Below are 24790 nucleotides of genomic sequence, written 5' to 3'. Positions count from 1 at the left end.
TCAGAGAGAAAAGTGAAATTGCTGTGCCCACTCCAAAGCTCACAGCCCTTCCTCCAGAAGCAGAGGTCTGCCCACCTCTGCGGCCACGTGTGTTATTTACAGGACAAAGCTACTATCCAGTGCTTGACTGAGAATCTTCTCTTGGCCTTTCCACGGCACATCCAATAAATTCAAAGGATGCCAAGCAAACTGTTCACCCAGAAATACTTGGTTAGAAATATAAAAATATTTATCACTAGTCCTTTAAGAGGACCCCAGTTTTTCATTTTTGTCTTGGTAAGGTGACAGACATTTTATTTCATCCTGTTTCCAGTTTAAAAGGAAATGGCACTGGAGAGACAAGGCAACTTTTCCAAGTTACTGCACTGTCTTCTCTGAAAGGGAGAAAGGAATGTCAAGGAAGGAGGGGGGAGCTTAAAAAGAGTGGAACACTAGCAAGCAGGGCCTCCTCTCCTTTTCACCTTAAGTCTTTTCTCTCCCTCATTCACAGCTTTAGGTTCTTTGTTTGTTTAACAAACCATTACAATCATACCCAGTTCAATGGGGAGGAATGTGAACCTCTCTAAGTAGCTGTCCTCGCAATCCACATGTGTGGTCCATCGGCAGCCCATCCGCAGGGGCTTCAATGTGCTGTTCTGTGCTCCTGTCGCCCTGGAGGCCAGGCACCTTGCTTACAATAAGCCCCAATTTCCCGCTGCCGCATGCTTGCTGCTCCTTCCCAGTAGCCTATAGCGATGCCTCACGTTGTTCTTCCTTCCCGGCTTGCCTGGCGATTGCCCTGTCCATTCTGCCTGAGCCTGTCCCGCTAAGCTCCAGAGACACACAGGGCCTGGGGTGTTCGCCACCCCCTACCTGTCTTCAGCCCACAGACTCACCACCCAATACCTGGCAGTCACATTCCAGGATCTTACTGGTTGTCACGCACGGTCTTCCAATGTCAATCATACAGTGACCAGAAGATACAAGGGCAAGACACTCCCACCCCCCCCACACACACCCCTAATGAGAACCGCCAGTGCCTTTCTCAGTTCCTAGTAGACATGCTGGCCACGTTAGGATGAATTTCAATTTCTGGCCGAGAAATCAAAATATTATTTAGTAAGACTATTCTATTTCAAATAGAGCCAAAATAACCTTTAGTAAAACAATATTACATTTCAGTTGAACTCATCAAGTCCCTCATGCTACTCTGTCTACTAATGCCCATATGACAGCCCTGTGAGATAGGCTAGAAAGGCATCTTTATCCCCATCTAACAGATGAGGAAACTGAGGTCAAGACACCTCAGTCCTTTGCCCATAGGCACTGACTAATAAAAAGATACTGCAGGTAATATACACTGTACTAAGCAAAGCTTAATGCACAGTGTTAACTTCTAAGTGTTACCTCCCATTAATGTCATGACTGACGACGATGGTGACCAGAGGGCAAACCCGGATGTTCTGAGCTAAACCAAGCACTCTCCACTCCCACCCTGCCATCCTCCCCGGCTAAGCTGTCTACACCGCAGCGGACTTCAGCAGTAGCTTTTACCGCAGTATTTCCAAACAAAGCCTTGGAAGCTGTAGCTGGACTCCCTAGTGCAACTGGTACGTGACCAGCATCTTCCTTAGGCTTATCAGTCAACATCTTCCACAAATGGGAGGCAACCTTTACGCATCTTCTTATGTACACAAGTGAGGAGTGAAGATAGGGCAGCTTTAAAGCTTCTGAACTGACGGCGTTGTCAGCAGAAAATTCCAGAGATCTGCAGGTATTACGGGGGCTGTGTGTAGGGAAGGCAGAGGATATGAGAAGTTGCTATAACTGCAGGATCTGATTTGCCGAAACACAGAGGATACTAATTTGCTTTTTAAAAAGAAAAGGTTAAAAGAATTCCGTTCTAAGGTATTCCACAGTTTGAGGGGGAAATGTAGCTCTTCTCTACCAGAGCCTTTTTGAAGTGCCTTGAACCTCCTGCATGTCCTTGACCTCTTTTACTATGTGTTTACAAGCAATTACTAATAAACATGCTCAGATAGAAGTAATTTTTAAAAGCGATCATTGCTTGCGTACCTACTCGGCGACAGGAAACATCAGCTCGAAGGCAGTCAGGGAGACCTCTCAGAAGTTTGAGGCTTCAAACCTGTAAGAAGAGATCTTGCACACCTTAAGTGAACGAAGCTAGAAAAACACTCCCCCTGCTCCCCGACCCCCGCTCACGCAGCAACCTGAGCTTGCTCACTTCAAGAGCACAAACACATACACAACTGCTAATGTGTGGAGGAGATTTTCTCCTGCTTTTTAGGCATTTTAATAGATGATAGATCAAGTTCAGATGTTAAAATCCTACAGTATAATACTTAAATAGACCTACCACCCTTAATTTTTAAATGTCTCAGATACACCATATGGCAAAAGTCTGTTAACATTTAGATCATCTGATATATTTAAAAGGTGTGCTGAAGTTCATAATGTTGTAACTTAAAAGGTTTTCAACGTCTCATGTAATCTTGCCCAAGAAGATCTTTAAGTATTTATATTATATCCTTTGTCCTACTTGCAACTGGATTAGAAAAACCCTGATGTTTTCCCCTGCTTTCTGCAAGTAGAAAAAAAAAAAAACAACAACCATGAAATTGCTTACATAAAATATTCAAAATAGAACTCAGAGGAAATGGCATTTTAAAAAAAATCAACTGTATTAGAATACCATAAAACAGGTATGCAAATCTATGTAAAGACAGAACCTAAAACAAATTATGAATTGAAAAAAATCAGCAATAACCAGTAGACATTCATTTTCAACAAAAGCTTCACATAAAAAGCTTCATATCTTCATATAGATTTATCAACCGTGCAGGGTGAAAAGGCTGAAGTCTCCAATTTGCATATACAATTCCGCGGTTACCAAACCTGGCTATACGTTAGAATTACCAGGGCAGTCATTTAAAAATACAGATTCCTAGGCCACGGTACAAACTAACACTGACTGACAGCATCGCTGGGGCCCTGGGAACTTATGTTTTCACCAAGTCTCCAGAAAGGTCTACAGCCAGCTTCGCACCACTGATCCCTGGTGAGCGTTTGGAAACGGGTATCTCTGTTCACCAATCAATTATAAAAGTTGGCTTCTTCCAACTAAGACTATTCTAACCAGTAGATCCTCTTAGGGGGGAAGCTTTTCGGGATTCTCTTTACCAGTACAAAGGTAAATCTATTATGTAACAGCCAATTATATCTCACCTAAGCGATTTATTCACTTGGATGCCCGTTTTCTTCTCTTAATTTGCTCAAAAAGGCTATGTCCATTTATTTTGAATAACATAAGTTATTAAACAGGAAAATTAAGGCCATTTTCAGACAACTAAAGTTTAAAAATAATCCACTACAATTTAGGGAAAAAACTGGAGGTAAGTAGGTTCTCTGAATCATCCAGAGTATCTGTTTTAAACGTATTCCTTGCTTTGCATGCATAAACACTTCACAAATTATCCTCATGGCCCATCTCTCTTCTCAAAATACTCAACCTTTATCGTGGTGGTTTAATTGGGTGGTCTCCAAAGGCCTATATTAATTGTTTTAAAAAGCTGTAAAAAAACATTAAAGCAAGAGAGTACAATTCTTCTGGATGATTCCTCCTTTGCTCCTACCCATCTCATCAATGGACAATACCAATTTATGAATTTATGAAGAGAGGCAGAGGCTCTCTTCTGCTTCACTAGAAAGGGCGCACATGACATGAAGTACGCAAACCAGGCAGTGGAGTAGCTTAGCTTCATTGTCAAAATATTCAAATTATCACTAAAAGAAAGAGATTCCTTTCTGAATTCAACAATGCTCCTTGGCCTCCGAGGGCTCACACAGGAGCTTATTCTTAAGCCGTTCAATGTAAGCAGCACTAGTGAAAGCGGAGAACTCTGGCAGGGAGGAGATCAAGTCCCTCGGCCTTTCCCACCTGCCATCTCAGCCCCAGTCTAATGCTTAAATAGTTAACAATGCAACAGAGAACCTGAAAGCATGCGTGGCCCCAGGGGAAAAATCATGTGCAGTCTACAACAATTTAATAAAGCAGAGCAGAGGCAGTTAGGAAAAATAACACATCTACATTTGACAGGATGCTACTTGCAGACTGTTGTTTTTCAGGTCAGAATTTGGATTTCAAAAATCACAGAAAAAAGGTTTTAATACGTCAATTCTATTATTTTCTTTTAAAGAATACAGTTTTAAAAAATGACCCAATAACATCAAACATTTCTAGATATACTTGTTTCTGAGCTTCAGAGTAGCAAGAAAAATCACATTTTTCTAGGAACGGGGAGTGGTGCATGGTAAACAGATCAGTTAGAGGCAATTGTCTTAAATAAAGGGGAGATATTTAGGGGGAAGTGACTTGTTTATTCAGTGATGACAAAAACTAAAGTTTCCTGAATCTAGAGCGTTATGATTTCTAGAATGCATTTCTGCTGTCACAATCTGTTTTTCTAAGCATTAGCTTCTGAGAGCCGCTCTGAGAAACACGTCTTTTTCTCTGTTAATGAACTGGTTTAGCTGCCTGCTGAGCGTTCACTGAAACCCGAATTGAACAAAGGGATCTCCCTCCAGTTTCAGCTCATTCACTTGGAGCTACTCCTGATTTTGCTTAAGTAAATTCTTCAAACTGACTTTTTTATTTCAAATGATTTGAGTGGGAAAGAACTGGGCAAGCCTTGACACCGGGAGGCCTGCCTCGGCTTCCAGCGAAAGACTCCTCTGGGTTGAGGATGTGCAGGGCCTGTTTTTGAAAAGCCTCCCAGAGAAGTTTTTTATTTTCTAAGGACTGTAATTCCAGACGGAAAGGAGCCCACCCGATTTGGCAGATTACAGGCAACTAAGTCGTACTTCGGGAGCTGGATCTCCGCGACTGAGATTATACTTCTGAAGTGGAGACCGTAAACAGGACATTCATATTTATTTCACAACAATGGAGTCGTTTTGAAGACGACACCAAGGAGCATGTTGTGAAAGGGTCGCTCAGAGTTGGAACAGATCTGTGGGCCTGGCACCTGGCCCTCTACCTTCTCACACAATCCCTGGGGGACTTCAGTCACCACCCAAGGTTTCAACTACTCCTTGGGGTCACAGACCTCCCAAATCTCTATCTTCAATCCTGAACTTCTTTCAAATTTCAGGCGAATCCATCTACCTTCCTCCTGCACCTCTCAGCTTAGATATCGTCAGTGCCCCTGAAGGTCACCTATCCTAAAGCAGGGGCTCCGCACGGCTAACCCGCCAGGCTTGCTCCTCCGGCATCACCGATTTTAGCTACTGGCACCACTATGTAATAAGAGCTAACATTTATTGGATGCTCACCAGGGTCATGGCCATTGTTTTAATCACTTTACTTAATGCTCCAAACAACCAACCATATGTGGAGGAAGCATTAACCTCATCTTACTTATGGGGAAACTGAGGCTTAGGAGTGATGCCAATTTGCCCATGGTCACACAGTCAGCAAGCAGCTGAGCCGGGCTTTGCATCCAGAGTGTGGGATTTGAGAGTCCACATTATTAATAGTCTCTTCACCGTGTTGCTTCCCAGCTGCTCCAAAGTTAGAAACTCTGGAGGCATACTAGATTTTACTCACTGACTAAGCTATACAGATTCTTCGAGCTTATTGTCTCTCAAATCTGTTTCCTTCTCTTCATTTCCATAGTTACCAGTGTTTGGGTGATGTTTTGCCTTCATTACAGCCTCCAAATCAGTGCAGCAGGACAACTCTGGAATTTTACTTCGTTTGTCCTCCCAACATCCTTTCTAGCTCATTTAAAACAGGTGCAGGCTTTGTAATTCCTTGTATTTTAGCCCAGATGACGACAGAAGCAGTCTGTCTTTCTTAACATCTAAACCCAGTGAGGAGACTCTGCCCAACTTCAGGGTCGAGAGAAGGAGAGAGAGGTAAGAGGGACAGAAAAAGACACTGTGCCCTCCACCCCCAGCTCCTGGGGCTGGAAAGGAAAAGGGGCCCTGGCACAGCTCTGTCCCCATGGCAGGGCAGAACCCTCTAGAGGACAGCTGCGGGTGTGCTCAGGGAGGCCAGGCCTGGGGTAAGAGTGGCAGGGCTTCAAGAGACCACTACCCCACTGTCACATACCAAAGACCAGCCCTCACCTACCAGGTGCCAGGGAAATCTCAAGATTCTAGGACACACTCCATGGGGGAAAGGGAGACACCTAAAAATGACAGCAATGAAATTTCTCTCTAGGTTGACGGAATGGGGAAAACAAAAGTGAATACTTCCTGCATTCTTGACACCGTGGAATGAGATTCAGACCTGTGAGGGGCGCCTGAGTAAGGTGCAAAGAATCACAGACTCATGTGCATCTGTGCTACAGACTAGCTTCAACTGCCTCAATGGGAGCCAGATTATTTTTCAAAAAATGCCACCACCCGTCCTCTTGTAGAGAGGAGCGTGGACTCTGCAAAGGTGCTGGGGAGCTGGCAGCTGTCCTGTGCTTTAGTCCCGGGGGCAGGTAGAGAAGGAAGGAAGGAAACAAGTGCAGATGTCAAGAGTTTACTCACAAGATTAACGCCTCTGATTCCTATGCAAATACCTAGAAAGGGAGAGACCGAGAAAGTTATCTTTAAGGCCTTTATCTTAAACTCTGAATTGCTTAAAAACCAAAGGAAAAAACAGAAGTCTACTAGGAAGAGAAAAGAGAGGCCAGTGCTGCTAGAATCTTGAGGCCCAGGACACCGCCGCTTCTGAGCCTGGACGTGCCTCCCAGACCAGCTGCCCGGAGTTTCCATCAGTTTGGAAACCAACTGTTTCCAACAGTTCTGGAAACTGTTGGTTTCCAGAAGATGGAAATGAGAGTGTGCTGGAAACTGGGGTGGTGTCGGGGAGGAGAAACGATATAAATGTGACAAATTTGTTGATTCAAAGATGTTGCAGTAATGGTAGGTCCTTGTGACACCAAATGTCTACAGGGATTTGGACTTTGAGGTCAGTCATGTCCTCAAAACAAATTCCATTTAAATTCTGTGGCTGAATATCTGAGACTTCGGATGAGGCTTATGAAGGCCCTGATGAAAACCAGAAGAGGATTCTAGATAAGCCAAGATGTATCAGCCAGTATGCCGAGATTAGAACTTTCGGAACAGGGAGCTCTGGCTGGAAGAATTTCAGACATACAAGAAGCAGCAAATAGGGGACCCCATTTTCCTGCTGCACAAGCACCCACTAAGTCTGCCCAGCACGTGGGGCGCGTCCAGAGGGAAGACAGACCCAGGAGAGGAGGAGCTATCAGGGGAGCAAGTGCCCCATCACAGAGGCTGGGCGTGCCAAGACGGTCCCCCCTCTCTGCTTTGGTTATTAGGAACACGAGTATTTGGTATTAAATGGTGCCCAAGAAGAAAACCCCCAGACAGGGAACTTGGAAGTTAGGGTGCATTGAGCAAGCAGATAGAGGTTCGGAAAACCAGAGCGCAGGGCCACTCTCCTCTCCTAAGGGTCTGGCCTCCACTGACACTTGCTTCCCTTCTCACACCAGATGGGGGAGCCCAGATGGGAGAGAGGAGGGGGCATTCAGCACTCACAGGGCTCGGCCCCAACTCTCACCACCCAACAGGGGCAACCATGTGCCGGAGGCCACCTTCCAATCTGTGGGGCCCCAAAACTTAGTGGCGGTGGAGGGTATGCTGGACAATGGGGACCGGCCCACCCTACTGGCCAGAACTCAATTTTCATGTGGCTTCCTTCAAACTACTACTGGCCTGGCAAGTAAAGAGCTTATCAGTAAAGGGACATTTCTAGTACTGGACACCGAGATCCCTACTGGTTCCTCAGTCTCTCTGTTCTCAGACTGGCTCCCCTTCATCCCTTCATTCTAATCACAATGCTGCTGTCAGAGTGATTCTTCTAACATGCAAATACACTCCCGTCACTTGGCTGTTTGGAATTCTTCAATGGTCCCATTAATTTCCGTCAGTTGCAACCAAGAGTCCTGACTGATCCACTGAAAGTTTTTAATCAGGAGAGCGATATGCTAAGGGCTCGCATCATGGAAAGAGACCTCAGACAGCAGACAGACAGATTATGCTCCTGCATTTATCTATCCATTCTATACATTAAAATCAGTTAATTCCTTAGGAAAAAAACACAGAAAACAATTTTTAAAAGCTGTGCACAAAAAAGGCTAACAGCAATAACCGAACACTGAAGTTTCTCTGTAAAACTGAGTGTTGACAGGGAGCTCTAAATCTCCCCTGAATCAGAACTAGCAAACGGGAACCATTTTAGGGAAACAACAAAAAATGATGATCACCCTAACGTGGTTCTAATTTGCATGTTGACTGTGTGTGTGCGCGTCTGTTTTATGAATCACTTTTAATTCCTGTGCTCAAACAAAAAGGGAAAATTACCTTGGTAAATGCCACATAATGGATCAATTAAGTTATCCCCCAAATAAAGTACACTTTGTCATAGTATAAACACGCATAACCCCTAGCACTATTTTAAACACATTGACAGAGATATGTGCTTTATTTATTAATTGTAACCATAATATTTAACACCCTCCTATGTTATGACCCCCGCAACGCCCTTCATCCCCAACGGCCTTCACTTTAACTTTTTGTTTGTTCAGGGAGTCAAGGAAGTAAAAAAAAAAAAAAAAAAAAAAAAAAAATTGCTATTTCTTGGATAGCAACTTTCCTTACCTAAAAGTGGTATGATAACGTGTTTTACTCTCCCTTATTCTTTTACTAGAAGCATACCCTACTTAATACTAGGTTGTGTTCCTACAGTTAGTTAAAAAACGTTAACCAAATGATACTATTCTGCTGGATGCAGTCCAAGAAAGATGGGCTGGTGTAGTGCAAAGAGCACCGGCTTTGGAGTCACATGGCTCTAGGTCGGAACACTGGCTCTGCTACTTGCCAGGTATGTAACCTTAAGCAAGTTCCCTAACTTCTCTTCATGCTTACATCTCTCCACCTGGCAGAGCTGTTGTAAGATTATGCATTACATATGTCCATACGGAGGCACAATGACTGGGGCAGAGTCTGAAGTTTATATACAAACTAGATGTGACCTGTTAATAAGTATCAAGAATGATTTTATATATTGGGTAAGTTCACAATTAGGAAATATTAATAACCTGTTTCAGAATACAATACATATAACAGAAAGTATGAATTACTGGTTCACTTCAATAATCTTTCTTTAATTTGGATCATAACACAATTCCATTTTCTAACACATACCTGTAAAAGAAATTTCTAGTTATTTCCTGCCTGCTTCAAAACTTTGTATGTCATGTTTTTGAAAGATTTTTAAATTCTTAAGCAGTATAATATTATTAGCTGTGCTTTTAATGGCAATGTCACATTTAACTAGAGAAAACAATTACAAATAGGCATGAGCTGGTCTTACAGGTATCATGAAGTCACCCAAATGATATACAGAAGTGATTCTGGCACATTTGGATTTTGCTAGACTCTTTCTTTTGAATGAGTGGGGAAGTGGATTAATTTCAATTAGAACCATTTGGAGAACAGGAATTTAAACACACACATCTAATATTTCACTTTGGCCCTTTACCTGGAGCAGCTGTGGAGAGCCTTTCTAGAAGTCAGTCCAAGAGCAAAATAAATTTGGAAGTGGTTTATCTAGTTTAGGAGAAAAAAAAAAACACCAAAAAAACTCAAGTGTAAGATGGGATATAAGAAAACTTACAAAGAAGACTGGAATAAAAAAAATATGGCATATTACAGTCAAGGACATTTTGCAAAAAAATATGTGGAGAGAGGCCAAAAGCTATGGTTAAGCAACACTGTTAGCACTAAAGCTGCAAAATAGGGGGAGGGTTCCTTGGGGTGAAGAAGGCAATGGGCTTAAACAGAGAACTAATACATGTTACAGGAGAAAAACAACCAAAATGTTGGATATGAAATTTAATGACTAGGTGTCATTATTTTGAAATAGGTGTTTAAAACAAATCATAATCTCTATATGTATGATGGAGAAAAATTAAAAAATCAAAACTTCTGACAAATATTGGGGATCCTGTCAACCACGAGTTCCCTCAAATTTAGGGGCAAATTTAGGTTACCTCCACTGGATTTAGTGGCATACTTATTTCATAATTTTAGGAAAGCTGGACAGAATATATGCAAATTGAGAATCACCTCACATTATGACTTTAGGAGCATGATTTAGAGACTCTGAATTGTAATGCATGCAACATACTAAATATGATTCTAAATGGAGTCTAATACCCCCAAATTTCCCCTAGCATTAATGTGCTTTTATTTGAAAACGTCTTTTTAAGTGTCAGGGAGGGAGATCACAAGTTTCTAGTAGACAAATCATGATAAATAAAAGGCTTTGTATAGCGCCCCTATTTCTACAGTTATATGAATATCAGTGACCGTTCTTAGCATGTTCTCTTGATTTTTCTAAAGAGTGAAAAATAGGCTTTCATATTCCCCAACCATAATTTTTCCCTCAAGGTCTGCAGTTCCTCAAATGAAAACTCTCAGAGAGCAAGTGTTTTCTGGAACATAACCCCCCTCTACCGTGGAGAGCGGGAAGCTTTGGCGTGTGCTCTAATATAGGAGAGTGAGAACAAACTGGCCACAGAGGGCAGCCTGGGCAGAGGTCAGAGGGTGTAGTGGAGACACACTTACCTTTCTAAGTTTGAGGTACACAGGAGTTTCAGATGTGACATGAAACAGAGGCCACATCAGATGTGAGAGCAATCCTAGAAGAGGAAAAAAATGTCAAAAGCTTAAAGAAAAAAAAAAAAAGGCATTGAGAAAAACCACACCGATACTGTGTTAGGAGACATTTATATACAGAACGTGAGTTCAGGAATGCCAGGATCAAAAACTTCTTTCCGTCAGTATGCCATTGTGTTATATTCCAACCTTCCAGAGACACACCTCTAAGTTCTTACAGGAGTTTTAGTTTAAGAGAGACAACGTGGTGACGTGGTGATGAGCTGGGGCCATGGTGCCAGAAGGCCTACATTCAGATCCAGGTGTCACCTGGAGCCACTCAGAAACCTCGCACCACTTGCTGAACAGCTTTCTGCCTCAGCTTCTCGCCTGTAAAATGGAGATGATAACCATACCTATAGCCTAAAAGCCTTCTGAGGAGTAAATGAGTTAATGGGAGTGAAGTGCTGAACACTGCACCTGGGAAGCAAGGTGTACTCCTGTACTTGCAATTCTTTTCCAGAGACCCCAATTCAAGTGAAAATTTCTCAGAGCCTCAGGAAGAAATCAGATGATAATCAGAACCTTTTGTAAAACGTTCAACTAAGAACGTTATCCTTTAGGAAAAGGAAGCAAGTACCCAAGTAGGGCTGAGGGTGCACTGGGGAAGAGGGGAAAAAGATGACAAAGAGCAAGGAAAGACCATTAAAAGGCCAAAAACCAAACCAAAAAAAAACAAAAACAAAAACCCAAAACCAAAAGGAACCTTTGCTTAACTACAATTTTTTTTTTTCAAAGACAAGCTTACTACTCAGAGGAGAGGCCTGAAGGGCAGAACTTGTTGACAGTAAGCATACTTTCTTGTAATTCAACCTAACCCTTAAGGAGGATGTTTCCCTTTCAATGACTAGATCAGCCTGTAGTAGGGCCGCTTTATTTGGATGGATGGGAAGCTGTCTAAGAGGGAAGTATCTTTCTGCTAGGAAGTTTGCCTATGGAGATAAACACACACATAAATATAAAGATCTAAAATATGTTGATCCCCAAACGTATTTTGAGGGTCTGACTCTTAAATTACTTGAAATTCTTCTTGTATACGACAACAGTCTTCAGGACTGAGAAAAGGACTCTTTTATGGAGGATCATGTAGTTGACGTTATCTGGTTCTATAAACACAGCAAGAACACAACTTTTAACTACAGTCACTCCCTGGGGCCTGTATGTAGTTCTATCAATGTAGACAAGATATGCCTCATCGCTTTTAAGCTGAAACATCAAACGGAAAAGTGTTGTTTGATTTCCTACTTCTCCTTCCACCCTCTACCCCTCCCGACTTTGGTATGATGTCACACGAAATTACTTCCAGAAACTGGGAGGATTGAGCAGCCGAGTTATAAAACCTAAGTAAGAGGCTTACAGCTTTCTTATCTACAAGTTAATACTTACGGGGGCGAGAGAGTCTATCAATGATCAAGGCCGCGGTAATTTTCCTGTTTTGTAAGAAATCTAAAATCTCAGCAGAATCACAACCTGCTGAATCGACCACATTTGTATGACCCCTACAGGCACCTATCTCTCTACAAGATTGCTACCACGACTCATAAATTTGTAAACCTGTATTTTAAACTTCAGCTCTACTTTTAATCAAGACAGAAAACCAAACAGATTGCTTTTAACGTAATCTTTGTGGTAAAAACAAAACAATAATAACATGGAGAATAAAATATTAGCCAGTTCCTGTACTTGCGTGCTTACTTACCTCTCCCCTGCCCTCACCTTTTCTAAAGTTTTCCATTATGATTTTAAGATGTTATTTTTTCCCAAAGAATGTTGACAAGTATTTCCCACTTAAAGCTCTGGTTTAAAAAGAAATAGGGTTAACTTGAGAATAACTCAGAAATTGGGCTTGTCCTGGGGTCCTGTGAAATCACAGTAGTCAGTCCTCTAGAATCAAAATTTCCCTTACACACTTTTCACTTAGAAGTAAAGGGGCTTGCTTCCTTTGACAAGAGGTTCATAACATACAGTGGTGGTAAAGCTGGTTAAAGAAACTGTCAAAGGTTTTGTTTTGCATTATTTAACATTACATCATAGAATTAAAACCTGAAAATGGAAGTCTATCCATCTCAATCACTAAATCTGGTCAGGTGAAAGTCTACAAAACTCTAAATTAAAAGATTTTTCATCTTCTTACTGAAAATACCTAAACACTGTGCTGAGACTTATTTTTTAAAAAGAATATTAAAGAAGAGAGCTTGGATTTGCAAAGGACAATGCCATACACTTTCTATGCCTCCTCTTCAGAGGCTGATGCACTGCCCAACAAACTTGCCACATTGAAAAACTGTTTAATAATTCTCCATAAAGGAAAGATTTTAAAAAGCTATGGCACCAATCAGGTAACAATAGATCAATCAGGTTTTCCTAAATGTAGTATTTGCAGTTGAAGCCTGGATAAGTAATTACATTCAAAGTAATGTACAGGGAGCTATCAATCCCCATTCATTCAGCACACATTCACTGAGCCAAGAGCTTTGCTGGGTTTGGAGATATAAAAATGAATACGACACAGCTGCTTTACTTCCAGCTAAAAGAATACACCTAAACAAAGAGCTACAGGGCAATGTGTTAAGTGTTATAATAGAGGTGTGCACAAAGGGCTGAGGGCCAAAGGAAAAAGCTATAAATTCTTCCTGGGAAATCGAGCAAGTGAGGGGAGAGATAAAAGAAGGTATGGTGATGTTTCCTTGTGATAAACTCGACTTTTTCTTTACTGTGTTGTCAAAAGTAAGGCAGTAATTTTAGGATTTATGAACTGTTCTCATCGCAAGTGCTAAATTGGTCTACAAGCCAGTTTCATTTATGTTTGACACAGACTTCCAGTTATAATATCCCAAGAATAAACATTTTAAAAAATAAATGTCATTTGTAGTATTTCCACTCAACACACACAATCCAGAACAGCACAAACAGCTAAGTGAATGAAACTTGGATACAAAGTTCAAAGATGTTTTGAAACATAAATGAATGAAAGACATGTTCTAGAGACTTAGTGATATCATATTAACAATGCCTAAAATAAGTATCAATTTTTTTCTCTTCTTCTTAAAGCAAAAAATAAAAGAATCACCTGATTATATCATGGTTAATATTTGTCTTTCTCTACTTCTGTGTTTAAAAAAATAAGGAGGGTATTGAATCAACTTCTACTTAACATCATTTATTATGCATATCATATTCCTACTTATAACACAGTTGTGACAGAACCTCCATTGTTCATTACACACTAGCCCCAAACTTGAGTAATTCTAATGTAAGCATGAGAAACCACGTCTCCTTTGGGGTGAATTTCCAAATTCCTCTGTGTTAAATTGAGGTCTAATTTTCCCTGTGCCTGGTTTTCACAAGAAGGTCCATTCCACCCCATGTGCTCCTTTTCAGCTGTCAATAAACAGAGGCAGTGAATTCCCCCACGGCTTCACAAAGCTAGTTAGGCAGAGCCATTCATTCCTTCAGGAAAACAGGGCATTGATTTCAGTGAGTTCCCAGGGAGCAGCTGCAACAAAGAGATCAAAGGCCCACCTCTCTTTCCCTCCACTGCTTTCATTAGGCCAGGCCCAGACAAACAGCGACAGGTTTCCTCGAGACAAGGAGAGGGCCGGCAGACCACCTCATGGTTCAATTCAAATTCATCCGTTTCCTACATTCCAGTGACAGTCCAGAATGCTAACCATGACAAACCAGCACAATCACCCGGCATAATATACTGCTCGCTAGTTCATCCAAGGTCAGAGGGAGAAAACAAGCGCTGAGGGAAGTCCTCGGCTTCTAGGGCCCGCTGAGCCACGATGGCCCCCCGACATTCCATAAATAAACTATGCCCGCTCACTCTCCCTTTCTTTTTCCACCCTGCAATCCCACAAGCGATGGTCTCACTTAATCTGCAGTTTCTTTCGTGTCACCATACCTAAACCACTGGGACACTCTATTCTCAACCTAATGGTTCTGCTGATGATAGGAGGTCGGCTACACGCACTGCCCTTCTTGGTTCACACCCAGTAAACTACTACCGTATGATGAACCGAGAGCTGTAACTCCTGGGGCTTCCCTCAGGCCTCATCTCCAGAGAAGGCCACACGACCTAAAGAGAGACTCCGTTTGCATAAATTCTGTTTGCAAAACACAAACACGTACAGAGACAGAACAGTTAGCTTTTTGATGTGAGCTAGGTAATCACCGAAACTGGTAATCCAAGCTCTTAAATGACAGTCTGTGGGTGAATGAGGTGTGTGTGTGTGTGTGTGTGTGTGTGTGTGTGTGTGTGTGTGTGTGCGTGTGTGTGCGCGCGTGTGTGCGCGCGCGCGCACGTGTGAGTGAAGAGGGTTAGCGAGGGGGGAGGGGAGAACCAGAGGGACTAGGAAAGAAAGTGGATTATCCTGATTGGTTACCTACACTGAACACACAGAATTAAAAGATTTTCAAAGTCTCCACTGAATTCCAAACTGCTACTTTGACACCACGTTCATGACAGCCCATAACAAAATGCGTTCATTTTATTGTGCTCCACTCCATTTCTGCTGCTAATCCTGAGTAAACATGGCAATAGATGGGTTAAGTTTCAAAATTCCTAAACCAAAAAGAAAATAAACAATACTGGAATGAAAGGTATGGAGAACTCACTCCATGACACAGAACACAACCTTCCCACGTGCCCATCTTAGGAGCTTCGGGACTGACCTGGGGGGTCCATACACTGATTATTCATTTGACTGCCAAAGATGCCATTTTGAATAGGGTACTGAACAGTCCTCAAGGTAAAGACTTTCACTTTTCTCAAACTGGGACAGAAATAAACTTAGAAAATACAGAACTCCCAACTGCGCAGGAAAGGTAGCGGAATTCCTGGTAGGCTCAGTGTGAGTTATATTAGGAACCTCAAAGCTGACTCTGGCGCTGATTCACTTTGGCCTCTGTGTCTCCCTACTCTTCCAAAATGGAGACAGAAACATCCGTGAAGAATTCCTTTACGAAGTATTGTGAAATAATCGTTCCTCAAAAACGATGTACTTCATCGAAGAAAGCTGGTCTTATGAGTAGAACCTCCTTCTATAATAGGTCACTCTAATTCAATAGAGCTGCTTTGGAAACTCACTACGTTTTTATAAATCAAATCATTTTTTAAAAGCACTCAGAAAATTTACTACTTGAAGAAAGGCTATGGCAAATGACGACATACACTCATCAATTCACTTATACACTTTTCAAAAGCATTTACAAAGCACTTAGAAACATCAATTTGATCTTCACCATAACCATCTGAGATAGGTGGTTTTATGAATTTCTATTTTTGAATGAGGAAAAAAGCCTCAAGAGAGGTAATAAATTGATTTGCCAAAGTCACAGAACAAATAAGTATATGAGTCACAACTTTAAATATTGTTTCTAAATCCCATGCTGTTTCCTTTGCCCCTAGCTACCACCTCTGCATGTAATTATTCACTGACGTTCTCCGTTAATGTATTAAATAAGTATTCAGAATCTATTTCTAAGCCCAATGCATTGTACTACTCATTCAAGGAGGCAGTGTTTAAGAGTACGGACGCTGGTGTCAGGTTCACATTCAAATTTTAGTGTCACCTTTTAGTAGTTTTGTAAATTAAGCAATTTAACAGTATTTCCAGAACCTCTGTTTCCTCATCTGTAAAAGAGGAATAATACCTTCTTTCATAGGGCTTGCAAAGGATAGAATTTAGATAACCTGTGTAAAGCACCTAGAGCAGGGTTAGCATATAAGAAATGCTCAATAATGGTAGCTATTATCATTGATGTTGAAAATCAAACCAATATAAAACTTGTTAAAAGGGGGAAAATGCTTCCTTTTCAATAAAAAGACACAAAATTTAACTTTCAGCCTCTAGATTATATGATTCCCTCTAGCACTAAAAATTTAGCACTCAAGTCTAGGATTTTATGGGGCCAAGTAATAAACCAAGATCAAACTGTCATAAAAGATAAGCTACTATACAAAATAAACACTAATTGAACTGTCTTTTTAAAAAAAAGCAAAAAACTGAGGCAAGTCTGTGGTTGCTATAAAGCAGCAATTTTGTTTTTCTGTACAATCAGTTTTACTTCTTGCCATTTAACCATTTAAAGTAGAAATGTATTGGTGTTAGGCAGAAATTCACAGACTATTGCCACATGAAGAGAAAAATACCTAATAGGAATATTTGTTTTATGTAGCTAGTGCGTTAAAAGTTTTCAAAGAACTAATGCATGTCTTACTTCATTTGACCCTCATGCTACTCACTAGGGAGAACATGGATTAACTTTCTAGCACAAGAAAAGACTGCCAGTGATAAAAGGCAAACCTTACTTTTTAACTCCTTGTCTCATTTTTCATGACCCCTTATTGATAGATGATGGTATGTAGATGCTACAGTGCAGAGTATACAAAATACTATGGGAAGACAGAGACAGGCCAGTAAGTCTCGGAGAGCCAGAAAAGGCTTTGGAAAGTAGATGACATTTATCCAACTTTTACCTAGTACACAAGCACGTCTAGAATATTCTTGATTGTTCTTGAGCTTCAGGGGATTTTCTCTGAATTCTGAATATGTCATTCAGTGATTTAGTTGTCCTTCACTGCTTTTGCTGATTTGCAAACTTCAATGGATCCCCCTTTAAAAATTTTTTTTATCCAACGGTTTGATATTTAAAAAGGCAGAGACTTGAGGCCATTGTTGTTTGACTCAACACCACTTAAGGCTCCCACTAATTCTACAGTTCTGTGATTTTTAAAAATTACTGCTCATTCTTACATTGCATTACCTACTATATAACACATCAGTTTAAATATGCTTGTTTATCTATAGCCTATTAACACTGAGAAATTTTTTTTTCCTTCACTACCATTTATCTCAGAAATTAATAGTTGGGAAGAACTCTTAAGAATGTCTAAGGAAGCATGTCTCACTAAAGAAACTCAGTCCATAGCTGTGGAAGTTTGATGGTTATTTCTTTCTTATGAAGGGCTAAGAATTGCCTTTTTATAACCACCTCTAATTGTCTTCTCCAACAATATGAAACAAACGTATTTTTTAACAAAAGACATTCAGATATTTGAAGGCAATTTTAACAATCCCTTACCTTGAGCCATTAATTTGAGACTGTTCTTTCCTAATATAGATACCTAGTGCTATAAGTTTCCCTCTAAGCACTGCTATAGTTGCATCCTAATTATTTGGAAATATTTTTCATTTCCATTCAGTTGAAAATACTTCCCAATTACCCTTTTCATTTATGTCACATGGGTTATTTGGTAAAATTCACCAGTGTGACCATTTGGGCCTGGGTGTTTTCTTTTTTGGAAGGTTTTTGGTGGTGGTGGTGGTATTGTTTATTTGTTTTTAATATATACTATTAATTTGATGTCTTTAATAGATATAGAGCTGTTCAGGTAATCTATTTCTCCCTGAGGGAGTTTTGGTAGTTTGTATCTTTCTAGGAATTGGTCCATTTCATCTAAGTTCTCAAATGTGTGGGCAAAGATTGTAGTATTCTCTCATTAGCCCTGTAAAATCCATGAGGTCAGTAGTCATGGCTCCTCTTTTCTCCCTGATACTGGTAATTTATGTCTTCTCTTTTTTCCTTGCGTAGCCTCGCTATAGGTTTATCATTTTATTAATCTTGCTCAAAGAAACCAGCTTTCCATTTTGTTGATTTTTCTTTATCATTTTCCTATTTTCAATTTTGTTGACTTCTCTAATTTTTATTATTTACTTTCTTCTGCTCTGCTTGCTTTAAGTTTAATTTGCTCTTCTCTAGTTTCATAAGGTGGAAACTTCAATTATTGATTTTAGGGTTTTTTCTAATATAAACATTTAACACTAGAAATTTCCTTCCAAGCACTATTTTAGCTGCATCCCACACATTTTTATAGACTATATTTTCACTTTATTTTAAAGTATTTTTAAATTTTTCGTGAGACTTCTTTGATGCAGCAGGCATTATTTAGAAGTGTGTTAATTTCCAAATATTTGAGAATTTTTACACTATCTTTTTGTTATTAATTTCCATTTTATTTCCACTGTTGTCTGAGAATGTATTTTGTATGACTGGCCTTCTTTGAAACGTAACATGCTCTGTATGGCCTAGAATGTGCCCCTGGGTTATTTAGAAGTGTGTTGTTCAGTTATAAGATACTTTTCCAGATACCTTTCTGTTCTGATTTAATTCCATTATGGTCAGAGAACATTCTTTGTATGATTTAAACCCTTTTAAATTAATTGTCTTGTTTTTTTTACCCAGAATATGGTCTATCTTGATAAAGTTCTGGGCATGCTTGAAAAGAATGTGTATTCTGCTTTTGTTGGGTAGAGTGTTCTCTGTCAATTAGGTCAAGCTGGTTGATAGTGCTGTTTTAGCCTTCTATATCTTTATTGGTTTGTTATCTACTTGATGTATCTGTTGAGAGAGGGTACTGAAATCTGACATTTGTGGATGTGTCTATTTCTCCTTGTATATACTGAAACCCTGTTATTAGGTGCATAAACATTTAAGATGATTTTTTTGATGAATTTACCACTTTATCATTATGAAAGAACTCTCTTTCTCCCTGGCAATATTCTTTGCTCTAATTTCTACTTTGTCCGATATTTATAGCCACTCCAGGCTTTTTTTATAAAAAAAACTTATTTTCTTGTATTTTTTTTTGGCTGCATCGGGTCTTAGTTGCGGCACGCAGGATCTTTGTTGAGGCATAAGGGATCTTTTGCTGTGGCACGCAGGCTTCCAGGGCGCATGGGCTCTGTAGTTGTGACACATGGGGTCCACAGCACGTGGGCTCTGTAGTTTGCAGCACATGGACTCTCTCATTGAGGCACGCGAGCTCAGTAGTTGTGGTGCACGGGCTTAGTTGCCCCTGGCATGTGGGATCTTAGTTCCCCGACCAGGGATTGAACCCACATCCCCTGCATTGCAAGGCAGGTTCTTTACCACTGGACCACCAAGGAAGTCCCCACTCCAGGCTTTTTTTTTTTTGGCTGTGTTGGGTCTTCATTGCTGCGCCCGGGCTTTCTCTAGTTGCAGTGAGTGGGAGCTACTCTTCATTGCAGTGCATGGCCTTCTCTTTGCAGTGGCTTCTCTTGTTGCGGAGCACAGGCTCTAGGTGTGCAGGCTTCAGTAGTTGCAGCACACGGGCTCTAGAGCTCAGGCTCAGTAGTAGTGGCGCACAGGCTTAGTTGCTCCGCAGCATGAGGGATTTTCCCAGGCCAGGGATTGAACCTGTGTCCCCTGCATTGGCAGGTAGATTCTTAACCACTGAGTCACCATGAAGTCTGCAGGCTTTTTAAAACATTAGTGCTGAAGTGTGTATTATTTTCCATCCTTTAGCTTGTAATCTATTTGTCTTTATATATATGTTGTGCACTTTTTTTGCAGGCAGCATAGAGTTAATCCTTGTTGTTTTTTTGAACGTAATCTGATATTCTTTGCCTTTTAATGAGAGTACTTAGACCATTTATACTTAATGTGATTATTGATATGGTTAGGTTGAAATGTATATCTTGCTTTTTTTTTTGTATTTGTCCCATCTGTTCTCCATTCCCTTTTCCCCTGCCTTCTTTTGAACTAATTATTTTTTTTTCTGATTTATCTCCTTTGTCTTATGACTATTTTTTTATGCTTTAGTGTTGATTTAGGGTTTATGGCTATATCCTTAACTTATTACAATATCCCTTTAAGGGATATTGTACTTCTTCACATATAATAAAAAAACTTTAAAATTATATTTCAATTTTTCCCCTCCTGACCTTTGTGCAATTATTGTCACACCTTTTATATGTTATAAACCCCAACTCCACTATTACTATTTTGTTTAAACAATTACATTTTAAAAAGATTTAAATTTTAAAAAGCAAAACCTTATACATTTACCCAGGTGTTTACCATTTCTGGTGCTCTTTATTTCCATTTGGTATTATTTTCTTTCTTCCTGAGGACGTCAACATTTCTTGTAGTGTGGGTCTAACGGTGATTAACTCTTTAAGCTTTTGAATTCTGAAAATGTCTTTATTTCACTATCTTTTTTGAAAAGTATTTCCATTAGCTATAGATTTCTAGGTTAACAGTTTTTTCTTTCATTACTTTAAAGACATTGCTCCACTGTCTTCTGGCTTGCTTTGCTTTTGATGAAAAGTCTGCTGTCGTCCTTTGTTCCTCTAAATTTATAGTTTCTTCGTTCTCCACTTTAAAATCTTTCTCGTTATTACTGGTTTTAAATTATCTGATTAATGTTGTGCCTTGGTGTAATTTTCTTCATTTTTTTCTTTCTTTCTTTTTTTTTTTTTGGTAATTGCTAGCTTTTCATTGAGCTTCTGAGATTTGTGGGCTTATGGTTTTCATTAAATTTAGCAAATTTTCAGTCATTATTAAAAAAAATTTTTTTCTGTTCCCTCCTCCTTTGGAGACTCTAATTACACAATATTTTTGGCTGTTTAAAGTTATCCCACAGCTCACTGATGGGCTTTTTTTCCCAGGATTTGTGTGTGTGTGTTTTATTTTGTATAATTTCTATTGCTGTGTCTTCAAGTTCATGCAATCTTTCTTTCTGCAGTGTCTAGTCCACTGTTAACCCTATCCAGTGTATTCTTCATCTCAGATGTTTATGTTGTCTCTAGAAGATCAATTTGGGTCGTTTTATAACTTTCATGTCTTTTCTTAACAAATTTATGCTTTCTCTATTATCTTGAACATACAAAACTTAGTTATACTAATGTTTTTAATATCTTCATTTAGTGAATATGTTACTTATTAAAATCTTATTAAATTACTTAAATAAAATGTTTATTAAATTTGTTTATTAATATCTTTATTAAATCTGTTTCATTTCTGAGTCTATTTTTATTGATTGAATTTTCTCTTACTACTGAATTTTCCTGTTTCTTTGCATATCTGGTGAATTTTGATTGAATGCTAGACATTGTGTACTTTACCTTGTTAGGTGCTGGATATTCTGTGTTTCTTTATATATTCTTGAGCTTTGTTCTGAGTTGGAGTTAAGCGACTAGCAACAATCTGACCCTTTTCTTTTTTATTTTAATTTTTTGTCCACGCCATGCAGCATGCGGGGTCTAACCCGTGGCCCCTGCAATGGAAGCATGGAGTCTTAACCACTGGACTGCCAAAAGTCCCACGGTTTGACCCTGTAAACCAGAAGTCCGCAAATTATGGTCCACAAGCCAAATTTGGCCCAGAGTCTATTTATGTAAATAAAGTTTTATTAGAATACAGCCAACCCCATTCATTTACATATTGTCTATGACTGCTTTAACATTACAATGGCAGAGCTAAGTAGTTGCAGCAGAGGTCATATTGCCTGTAAAGCCTAAAGTATTTTCCATCTGGCCCTTTACTAAAGAAGTTTTATGATTCCTCTTTAATGGCTTACTTTTAAGATTTTTTTTGTTTTGTTTTTTTGGCCGCACAGTGCAGCTTGTGGGATCTCAGTTCCCCAATCAGGGATCGAGCCCAGGTCCACAGCAATGCAAACCTGTGTCCGAGTCACTGGACCACAAGGGAATTCCCACTTTTAAGATTTTTTAAGTAGGATCAGGGCAGCCTTTAGTCTAGGGCTAATTTTGCCTCACCACTGAGGCAATACCCTTCTGAGCACTCCATCTAATGCCACTTGCATTACAAAGTTTTTCTACTCTGAATGGTGGGGATGCACACTTCCCAGCCCTACATGAGCTAACTTTCCCTTCCCAGTGGTTTTTCTCCAAGCCTTGGGTAGTTCTCTCGTAAGCATGCACTCTAATCAGCACTCAGCTGAAGACTCCAAGGGAACCCTCTGAAGATCTCCAGAGCTCTCTTCTCTCTGGTCCTCTGTCGTGCAAATTCTAGCTGCTTCAACCTCCCTGAATTGCCAGCTTTATCACCTCAATTCAGGGTGACTACTGGGCTGTGTTTGGGTTCCCCTCTTACACTGTGGCCTTGGGCACATCATTTGTTTCCTTTGTGGCCTTGGGCACATCATTTGTTTCCTTTATCTCAGGGTTAACTGTCTTATGCTACTTGTCACCCAATGTCTGAAAACCTTTGTTTCATACATTTTATGGGGTTTTGTTTGTTTGTTTTGCTAAGGCAGGATAATAAATCCAGTTCCTGTTACTACATCATGACTGGAAGTCATGGTAGAAGTCCCCTCAGTATGATATTCCAATTCCTTACATTTGCATTAATGTTTTATATTTACAAATAAGCACTGGTATTGATATTCCAATTCCTTACATTTGCATTAATGTTTTATATTTACAAATAAGCCCTGACAAATCTACACTACCTCATTTCATCCTCTCCACATTGCTAAAGTGTAGAGATTACAAAAAATGCAAAAAATTTTCTGGGGTTACATTACAGAGCAGCTCATGTCTCCTAGTCATTTTCCCTTCTGTAAAATATACATAATTTTTTCAAAATTTACTATATGTAATGACATAAATTATAAAAGACTGTCTTCTCTACAAAGTACACTGTAAAATAATTTATTACTAGTATCTCAAGCTTATAAAACTGAGCAATATCAGGTTAAAGGATTAATAGTTACTGAATGTTGCTAATGACCAGGTCTATCACCTCAATTAATCCTCATAAGCCTCACAACGATTATTATTTCAATTTTATAAAAGACAAACTGTGGCTAAGAAAGCCTCATTAACTTGCTTATAGTGTACTTATTGGAATCACAGCCAGAATTCAAGCCAGGCTACACTTGGTTCTAAAACTTGTGCTATCCACCATTCTGTCTGCTCTAATTTATAGCTCTTAAAAAGCACACTTCTGGAACTAAATTCTGATAGAACACTCTAAATCTTCAGTAACAGATGGTATTAGGAATCATTTACTAAAAGTATCAATATCATTTTTACCAAAGAACTTCTAATCAAACAAGCACTGAAAAGAAAATGAAGTATACTCTTAGAAGAAATTTCAAACCTAGTTTTTCTCCCAGTAATCCTTAGAAATATACAGATGATTGAGATTTTAGTTGCTTTTTTCACTTACCTATCTCTGTGGTCACGAGGCAACAAGAGAAGGCTGTATTAGGCAAAGTCAGTAACCGCTATACAATCCATTTTCCCTATCCCACTTTCCCGTCTTTGTAAACAAAACACACAAAAATTATTACTCTCGTAGAGTTCATCTTCAAGTGAAAGGGAGACAGACAAGTAAAATATATAACAGAAGGTGGTTAAACAAATAAAGTACTGGGACTTCCCTGGTGGTGCAGTGGTTAAGAATCCACCTGCCAACGCAGGGGACACAGGTTCGAGCCCTGGTCCAGGAAGATCCCACATGCTGCGGAGCAACGAAGCCCGTTTGCCACAACTACTGACCCTGCGTTCTAGAGCCCGTGAGCCACAACTACTGAGCCCACGTGCCACTACTGAAGCCTGCGTGCCTAGAGCCTGTGCTCTGCAACGAGAAGCCACTGCAAGGAGAAGCCCGCGCACCACAACGAAGAGTAGCCCCTGCTTGCCGCAACTAGAGAAAGCCCGCACGCAGCAACGAAGACCCAACGCAACCAAAAAAATAAATAAAAAGAAATAAATTTATTTAAAAAAAATAATAAATAAATAAAGTACTGTAGTGATAGGAAGTGCTGGGAGTGTAAGGCAGGGAGAAACAGTGGTAATTTGAAATAAGGTAGTCAGGGAAGGCCTGGATGCGGAGATGACAATTTTGCAAAGATTTAAAGGAGGTAAGGAAGCGAGTCATGTGGCTATTTGTGGGAACAGTAATTGCAAAACCCCAATGTAGGAACAAGAATATTGGTATGGCTAAAGCTGCAAGGAGAAGCCCGCGCACCACAACGAAGAGTAGCCCCTGCTTGCCGCAACTAGAGAAAGCCCGCACGCAGCAACGAAGACCCAACGCAACCAAAAAAATAAATAAAAAGAAATAAATTTATTTAAAAAAAATAATAAATAAATAAAGTACTGTAGTGATAGGAAGTGCTGGGAGTGTAAGGCAGGGAGAAACAGTGGTAATTTGAAATAAGGTAGTCAGGGAAGGCCTGGATGCGGAGATGACAATTTTGCAAAGATTT

General features: G+C 40.0%; 1 protein-coding gene across 9 annotated transcripts in view; it reads right to left on the bottom strand.

Moving 5' to 3' along the window:
• Window positions 1–24790, bottom strand: part of PLAGL1 (PLAG1 like zinc finger 1) — a 69496-nt gene that overhangs the window by 22224 nt on the left and 22482 nt on the right. For 5 of the 9 annotated variants that reach the window (XR_002891570.3, XM_055087459.1, XM_024122612.3 and 2 more), the window contains 3 exons: window positions 10651–10724; window positions 6541–6572; window positions 2056–2125 (listed from right to left, as the gene is read on the bottom strand). The gene's annotated coding sequence lies outside the window, so the exon portion shown is untranslated. Of the gene's footprint in view, window positions 1–2055; window positions 2149–6540; window positions 6573–10650; window positions 10725–24790 lie in introns of all 9 variants that reach the window. The other 4 variants (XM_055087460.1, XM_024122613.3, XM_028494359.2 and 1 more) reach the window with 3 other exon arrangements.

The sequence above is a fragment of the Physeter macrocephalus genome, chromosome 10 (genome assembly GCF_002837175.3).
Source record: "Physeter macrocephalus isolate SW-GA chromosome 10, ASM283717v5, whole genome shotgun sequence".
In the NCBI taxonomy this organism is placed as follows: Eukaryota; Metazoa; Chordata; class Mammalia; order Artiodactyla; family Physeteridae; genus Physeter; species Physeter macrocephalus.
This window is presented reverse-complemented; position numbering and strand designations above follow the sequence as displayed.